Consider the following 9486-nt stretch of genomic DNA (forward strand, 5'->3'; position numbering starts at 1 on the left):
ATAAAATCAACATCAAATAAACAGTAACAGTGGTTTCAATACAATACTGTTATTTATTATAGAATGATTAATAGAACGGTTAAAGGAGTTCTAGATTTTTCCTAACAGAAAATGTTAAAACAACATAAAACAAGTATATAGACAGTTTTGTTGGATACTTTGCTTGAAAACTGTATTAAAAAAAAAAACATTGAGAAAACAATGAGGTGCCGATAACAATACCAAGATGATGAAAAGGAAAGAACTAACTAAAAGTGCCCCTGCTAGGAGAACTAGCAAAGCTGGGATGGAGAAGAAAAATACGACGATGAAAGAGATAACAGGGTGGATCTCAAACGGCGAAAGTGAAGGCGACCAGCCCGTGAGGCGGAGCGGGGGTAGGAATGTGAGCCAGCTTACTGAGAACGTGACAGAGGAGAGAATGTTGTACTCGAGGCAGCTGGAGCTTGGACGCGAGAGATACAAGTTCCTGTCCTTACATGAGTATGAGAAACAGAAGTTTGTTGAAAGACAGTCACAGAAGGACAAGAGGATGAAACGGTACATGGAGTCGGCTAGAAGAGTGATTGATAAGTCATGTACGTCTGTGAAAGCGAAGTCGATTACAGTCCATGTACCGCAGGTGGAATATTACGAACAAACTAGTACGCCAAATGATGAGGACAATACACCACGCATGGCGTCACCTTCTCTAAGCAGATTTAGTGCACACTCTAGCAAGTCAAAAACAACTAACACTGATTTAAAGAATAAACGGTCAACAAAAAATAAAGCACACACTGCCAGTGGTAGTGCTATGTTTCATAACAAAGGTATTGACACTAAAATAGGTAAGCCTCGTGTTGCTTTTGATGCTTCCGCTGAAGAACCTCTCAGTAAAGGAGTGGATAAAGCTGGAGGAAATAAAAAACAGAGTCGCTTGATGCCAAGTAAAAGTATGAGAGAACCCTCTACGAACCGAAGGTTTAATACTTCCGCTGGTGGAATTTATGTTAATACCAGTGAAGAAAGACCCTTTGATATTGACCATGAAATCGAGAGGGAAAGGAACCGTTTGCCACTGGTAGGGGAGTCCAGTGTTTTCGACGACAGACGCTCAAAGGGTATTCTCATGCGCTCCCAGTCAACTAGTCCGGCTAAATGCTCTCTCATGTACTTAAACACAGCACAAACACAAACGACAGCGCCGGCACCAAATGTGGTGTATAAGTCATTGGCCCCGAAATTGAATGAAAAACGACCCCCTCCGTACGGTGAACGGTTCGGCACAGCCATAACGGACCCGCGATATGTCGCTCTGCAAAACACACTGCAAACGTGTACGAAGGACAGCGCAGCTCGATCTAAGGTCTCGGTGAAAGACATTATTGCTAAAAATGAAGTGCTAAAGATTCGATCAAAATGTGAATACGCAGCGCATGCAAAACAGATGCACGCAAAGTTTATAGCTCTTTTATTGCAGAACGAGTTTGCATCAGCCTGACTGATTGTATACATAGCATCTGTTATATTACACGTTTTATTCCGCGGGTTCAGGGGAATTGCCTTTGGCGAGCTTACTAGCATATTTTCTGGATTTGTTTGAATTAAATTGTGTATTAAACGATGAGAATCAGATTATTATTATTATTATTATTATTATTATTATTATTATTATTATTATATAATTATTATTATTATTATTATTATTATTATTATTATTATTATTATTATTATTATATAATTATTATTATTATTATTATTATTATATAATTATTATTATTATTATTATTATTATTATTATTATTATTATTATTATTATTATTTTATGGCCATGGTCATTAAATGACTTGCCACACTTTATTTCGTAAGTTAATTATACATACATACAAACGATGAGCGAGTCCCTTTAGGAAAACAATACAAACGTAAATAGTTTTGGTTAGATCAAACTGCAAGTACCAACAAAACTACTTGTAAAAAATAGCAATGTATGTTCAGAAGAGTTTTGAATTATAAAAGCTCAACATTTTATACTTAAGGTGCTCTCTCTATATAAATAAATAGACCTGTGTATGTGTATATCTGTAGGTGTTCATGTATGTATATATGCGTATTTGTACATATGTGTATGTGTGTATAATTATATTACGTTTATAGCTGCGATCGTCTCACGATAATTATTATTGGTGGTGTTTGTTTTTTATATAATATGCATGCATTAGTTATTCACCTGTAGTACTGTACACATAGATAATATATATGGGACCAACGATTGATTGATTGTTTGATGTTTGTATAAAAAGAAATGTATATTGATGTGCCTAAGGCCTTTATGCATTTGTAATAAACTATGAAACTTTAGAATCAGCCAATGGAATTACAGATAGGCAATCATTAAGTATTAGGCCACTCATCCGATACACAATCCCTGAGTCAGATTTGGCTGTGACTATGTGTCAGCCAATGATGTTGTATTCTTAGTCATGTGTCAGCCAATGATGTTGTATTCTTAGTCATGTGTCAGCCAATGATGTTGTATTCTTAGTCATGTGTCAGCCAATGATGTTGTATTCTTAGTCATGTGTCAGCCAATGATGTTGTATTCTTAGTCATGTGTCAGCTAATGATGTTGTATTCTTAGTCATGTGTCAGCCAATGATGTTGTATTCTTAGTCATGTGTCAGCCAATGATGTTGTATTCTAAGTCATGTGTCAGCCAATGATCTTGTATTTTAAGTCAGTAAGATTACTTGAAGTAAAACCTTAACAATTAAGAAGGGCTCATTCGCTGCACTCACCTCGCCTCATCCATCAAGATGTTACTTTGTGCCATCTATAATATATAACGACTTCTTACCCAATTCATTAAGTCTGTAATACCGGTTGATCAACACAAACTATACAGCTCGCGAAATAAACCTCATGTCTCTATAAAGGTAATAAGATATTTGACAAATCATAAATTCTTTATACTAATATTAATAAGGTCATGTTCTAATATGTTCATGAAACATGAAAATTCACAGAATCGTTTGTCAAAGTTTGTTCGTAATATTCATTTGAATCATGGCTGTAAAATATAATCCAGTGTTAAATTTAATCTTATTATCAGATTTGTAAATTTCAAGTACATGGAATAATTATTATGATTGCTTGTCAAGTTAATTTCTGAGACATTGTGCCGATTGTTCCGCACTTTGTTAAAGTTAACAACGTTGCCAACGGCCTCGTTGTTAATTTTTAAAGGTGGACTAGTTTATCATGTACTTATATATTTAAATTAAACAAGCACACAGTTTAAATAGTTGTCTCCAATTTTGCTAGAAATACTACAGATCATAGGTGTGTCCATTGAACTTTTATTTTCTTTTTCATAAAATTTATTCATATAAAACAAACATGAGCGTGGGGTGTATAGCGCAACACCAAACATGCAACAAGAAAACACAATAACAAAACTAACTGAAACATATATATATATATATACAAATTATGTTTTAGAAAAGACGAAAGACACGTATTTATACTGATGTCACGATATGTCACAGGAAAGTTCACAATGAGATTTTCATTAAGTAATTGAAAAATGTTCATATGATTTACTAATAATCTAACACAGTATTATGAAGGGGGAGGGGAGGGGGGGGGGGGCATATATACTATTTCATAAAAAAAAGAATGAGTGAAATGAGGGTTTGTTTGAAATGATATGAATCTGGGTCACAAATTTCGATGAAGAAAGTTATAAAACAAACAGTAATTTACAAGTATGTACAAAAAATCGATGAATATCATCAGCTCGCAGGAAGATGGCTTACGGTCCAAGCTGTCAGATCTTTCTCGTACAACCATCCAGAGTTGTAAACCTTTAAAAGTTAACAACAATGACGTTATCAACGTTGTAAACTTTAAAACAGTTGGCCCATTATAATAATAGCACCACATACATTTACCAAATTACGCTTGCCTTTGTTATATCCAACGTTAAAGGGACATAAGTTATGTCATAGCTATGGCAATAAAAGTTTTAAGTGCTCTAAAAATGAACATGTTTTCTAACGTACATGTGTTAAGAATTGTGGAAATAGACTAAAATTTGGAAAACTTTTTTACATTAAAATTTAGAAAAACCCGCTAACTAGAGATGATTACTGTTAAAATTAATCTTGTTTATGTCCTGTTGCCCAACCCAATGGTATACTGAAACAGTATTGTATTCCCCAATATAACCATGTTTTGAACATTTTCAAAAAAAAGAATTAAACGAAGGGAGGCCAATGCGTAATAGATTGGTTTTGGTGTTTTATTGAAAACGTCAGAGCCCATATGGGCATGTGACAAAATAGCGTATAAAATAGTAACGTAAGACAATATACTATTTAAGGATTGCATACCATACCCCAATAAAATGCAACATGTCGAATTTTAATACTTATATTTACATTCATTTAAATCTACATTTCTGCTAAAATAAATTGATTATTCAAGAGCATTTTCTCTTTTTTCTTTCTCTCGTTGTTCTCAACGGTGGGTAAATTAGAACAGCTATCGCAACCTAATTTTATACCACAATGAATGCACAGATAAAATAGTTCCTTATTTATATGATTACTTTCTATCTTTTCAAGGTAAAGAATATTATAAATACGTATTATTGCTTAAAATGTGTGTTTTCGGTCCGTTATCGTGGTGTATTAAAACGCAAAAACCCGGGCGTTATCGGTAGAAAACGTGCATTATTCAGTAAATTCACGTGCCGTTAATGCCCGGTTTTTTGCTTTACATATGCGCTATCAGGGCCCGCATCATAACAATGAAGGCTGAGCGACCAGGTTTTTGACCGAAAGTTGGTCAACGATGCTAACTTTTGCACAAAAACATATTTTACCATATATAACGTAGCTGCATACAAATACCAAAACATGAAATAAACCACATATAACTTACATATTTTCTACTGAGTTGTCTTTTCCTGGCAAGCTGATGTGTTTACTAAATAGTTTTTTCTGCAATTGTTTTGACTATTAAAAGCACTAAATTATGTCTAAAACGACTAACTCCTCCGAACTGTAGTTATTTCTGTCGATTTTATTCAGAACATACGACTTATATGGACATGATTCCATTACGTCGTATGCAATGAACAAAGAAATTTCAAATATGTTTTCTCTGATGCTGAAGATGCTGTTCATTTTATCAAGAACATGTTTACCAAATTTTCAGGCTTAAATAAGTTATCAAAACAAACAATGGTTAAAGTATGACTGAATAGGTAATTAATTGATTACCCAATAGGCATTGCGTGTAAATAATCCCAGTAATCCAGTCAATTTTCGAAAAAACAACACTTCCAAAACGAATGAACACTGCAAAAAATGGCGTCGAAACAAAATGCAGCTGCCGAGTTATGTTGCGGCCCGAATCGAGCTTAATGTAAAACTTTTTCAATGACATCACTCATGATGTCATACAAGCACCCGTCACTAACTGTTTTTGCATTTTCGTGACATTTAACAGCCTTTTTAAACACCAACGTTTCTTCAACTGTTCCATCCATCATGAAACCATCTACATTAAAATCAATCAAATTATCGTTGCTTATCTTTTTTTAACTGCTTTACTGCAGATTACAGTTTTGCATGTTGCCAATATTGGCAAAAATTTTACTACGATTTCATTGAAAAAAATAGTTCCGTAGTAAATATGCCCCGCCCCTTGGTATTATTGCGCCCAATGACAGGACAGAAGTATGGTGATAATTAAAGAAGTCCAACTTCAACACAAATTATTTATTTATGAAACAACGTTTCGGCCATTCTGCCTTCATCAGGTTGTATGTATATAATGAACAGGAAATGACGTCAACATCAAATGACGTCAACGTTGATAACGTCAAAATATAGCATACATTTTTGCGCAAAATAATGTCTTATAGGATCTAAAGAGATACAAATATACTGGTAAAATGCAATATAAATGCATAAACAAACATCAATAAACCAGTATAAACTATGCAACATTAAATAGGTTAAAACAGTTATAAACCAGATTAATTCTGTGATTTTTTTTATTCTGCAAGAAGAATTAAAATAATATTTTTGAATTCATACCATTAGGAATGACTGTGCCAAGAATGTGCATCCATTTACTCTCCTTTAATAATCGTTTCCAATTGTTCTCAATTTTATCAATTGGCATAAAAGAAAAATCATTGATACTGTGGTCAGGAGCATTAAAATGTTCAGACACATTTGTATATGAATCTGGAAAATGCTTTATATCAAACTTATGACTGTTCATTCTCTGACTACATTTTTGTTGTGTCTGACCAACATATTGCTTTTTACATTTTTTGCAATTGATAACATATATAACACCTGTAGAAGAACAGGACAATTCATGATTTATCTTAAATTCTTTGCCAAAATATGTACTTGAAAATTTGTCATTTTCAAAAATAGTACAACAATGTGAACATCTGGATCTATTACATTTAGTAACGAACCCGTTAGTGACAACATTTGTAAGTTTAGAATTCACAAGTATATCTTGAATATTTTTAGGCCGCTTATATGCAACAATTGGTTTGTAGTTAATGAGATCTTGGACAGCTTTACTTTTTGAATATCTGAGTAGTCCCCAATATTGGTTTATAATTTTACCAATGTTTGGTAATGATGGATTAAAAGTACACACAAAAGGAATAATGTCTTTTTCCGATGATTTAACATTTGGCTGCAAGGCGTCCCCTGCACTGATGGAAAATGTTTTCGAAACAGCTTCATCTATAACAGAAATTGGATAGTTTCGTTCTTCAAAACAGGTTTTTAGTTTATCACATTCCTCATGGAAACGGTCATCACTTGATGTTATTCTTCTATAGCGTTTAGCCTGGCTGTAGGGGATGCCGACCTTGCACTTTTTTGGATGACACGAAGAGTATTCTATGTATTGGTGGCAATTTGTTGATTTTTCAAAAACGCTTGTTTCCAAACAACCCTTTAAGTCTTTTTCGATATGGACATCCAAGAATGAAACACATGTTTTAAAGACATTATTTGTAAATTTAATATTTTTGTGGACTTTGTTGATATCGTGAAGAAAAGCCGTTAATTCATCTTCAGAATGTTCCCATATGAAGAAAATGTCATCAAGAAAACGCAACCATAGTAACGGTTTTTTGGAACAGTTTTTAAGAAAATCTTGTTCAAACTTTCCCATAAACAAAGATGCAAAGCACGGTGCCATTTTCGTGCCCATAGCTGTTCCTAAAATCTGTAGGTAGTTTGCATCGTTGAATTGAAAATTGTTCTTTGTTAATACAAGTTTGATTAAGTTTGAGATGTCCTCAATATATCCAAGAGAGTTAGACTTGTCTTGTTCAAGGAAGGATCTGCATGCTGCTATACCATCATCATGTGGAATGTTAGTATAAAGAGAGCTGACGTCAAGTGTCACTAAAAATGCATCTTTTTTTAAAACGGATAAAGATCGTAATTTCTTGATGAAGTCTGTAGTGTCCTTTACAAAAGATGGCAAATTTTCCATGTGAGATTTTAAGACGCTGTCAACATATGAAGATATATTTTCTGTTAATGATTCGCATCCCGATACTATAGGTCGGCCCGGGTATCCGAGCGGTAAAGCATTGTTGACATCTTTGTGAATCTTCGCCAGGACGTAGAAAGCAGGCACTCTATTGTTAGTGCACGGGAGTAATTTGCTTTTAATTTTTTCACTGATGTTATTGATTTTTGACACTTCATGTATAATTTCCTTGGAGAACTGTTCTTGTGGGTTGTTCGAAAGTTTACAATAATGTATATCATTTTCAAGTTGTCTGTCTACTTCATTTATATAATCTGTCCGATTCATTATGACAATAGTGGCACTCTTGTCTGCCTTTTTTACTATGATATTTTTATCTTCCCGGAGATCTTTTAATGCCGAAATTTCTTCAGGTGATATATTTGACTGATATTTATATTTTTTGGTTTGAAGCAAAAGTTCATTTGTAATTGCATCAATATAAAAATCCAAGGTAGTATCTCGACCTGAATGAGGAATGAATGTAGAATTATTTTGTCTCTTATTTTCCCATTTTTCAGTAGTATTCTCATGTTCTGTTGAGAGCTCATTATACTCTCGGTTTCCGAAAAATTCTTTAAGCCTGAGCCTCCTTGTAAATTCAAATATGTCTTGTTTAAATTGAATTTGACTATGGGGTTTCGGAGTTACACAGTATTTCAAACCTTTTCCAAGTAAGCGGTAGTGGTTGTTATTTAAAATCTTATTTGATAGGTTTAAAACAGTTTTCTTACCCCTTTCAATTTCTTTATTTATTTTCTTGTGTTTTTTCCATTTCCTCCTGCTTGAAAGTCTGACGAATCTCCGGGTTCTTGTTGATTTCGTAGGCACTGGATTAGTCTCTCTATTGTTGTTAACAGGGTTTCCTTTTCTCGATGATTCTTGTTCTTTTTGGTAACCGTTCTCCAGTGTTGTTTTGGGATGTTGCCATTTCTGTTTTGTGTTTGTTGTTGCTGTGATGGTTGGTTTGTGGTTGTTGTTGTTGTTGCTGTTGTTGATTCTTTTGCTGTTGGTGTCGGTGATCTTTCTGTTGCCTTTGCTTTTTTTGCTGGAGTTGGTGTTGATGCTGCTGCTGTTGTTGTTTCCCCATATTTACGGCTTCGCTGTAACTGGTCTTGTTGGTGCCCGGGGACTGCGCGTTTTTTGAATGCTGCTGCTGTTGTTGTTTCCCCATCTTTACGGCTTCGCTGTAGCTGGTCTTGTTGGTGCCAGGGGACTGCGCGTTTTTTGAATGCTTATCTTTATTTATAAGCATTTTTTCTGGTGCAATGTTCTAAAAGTTGAACCATTTCCTTTTTTAGTTTGAGCATTTTCCCTTCTATTTTCACATTGTTCTGGCGGAGATGTCTCTGGAGAAGGTTGTTTTGCAATACAGTCGCGTGCTTTAACAAGTTGTTTGAGCTTCTTCTCTTTTTTCGCAACAATTGCATTTTTCTTGGTGTCCACATGTTCATAGATTTCTTGTGAAATGTTATTTGCTTCACGTTCATTGTTTATCAGTTGTTTAAACTGTGTTTTAAGTTCAAGCATTTTACCTTTGGAGTTATGAAGTTGTCTGTGATGATCTTCTGCGACGAGCCGTGTAATTTCCAAAGACATCTTGTTTAGCACTCTGTCAACAGCTGCTTGAAGATGATCATTATCTCCAACTTGTACTTGTAGTTTCAGCCTCAGACCAGTTGGAGCCACGTTTTCTGATATGCAGTTCTCCAAAAAACGCATATGTGTTGATTTCCTCATTTGGAAGTCTGCCATTTTCTCTAGTTTTCTGCGCAAAATTTCTAAATCCATGTTGAAGGATCTATATTGATACCTACGAAGAAAATGCATATCAATTGATACAAATAAGTTTTCTATATTTCCTTATTAAAGAAAACATGGCTTTAAGTGCTTGATCTGTAAGCAGGGATGTGGGTG

This window comes from Mya arenaria, chromosome 2, assembly GCF_026914265.1.
Source record: "Mya arenaria isolate MELC-2E11 chromosome 2, ASM2691426v1".
Classification (NCBI taxonomy): domain Eukaryota; kingdom Metazoa; phylum Mollusca; class Bivalvia; order Myida; family Myidae; genus Mya; species Mya arenaria.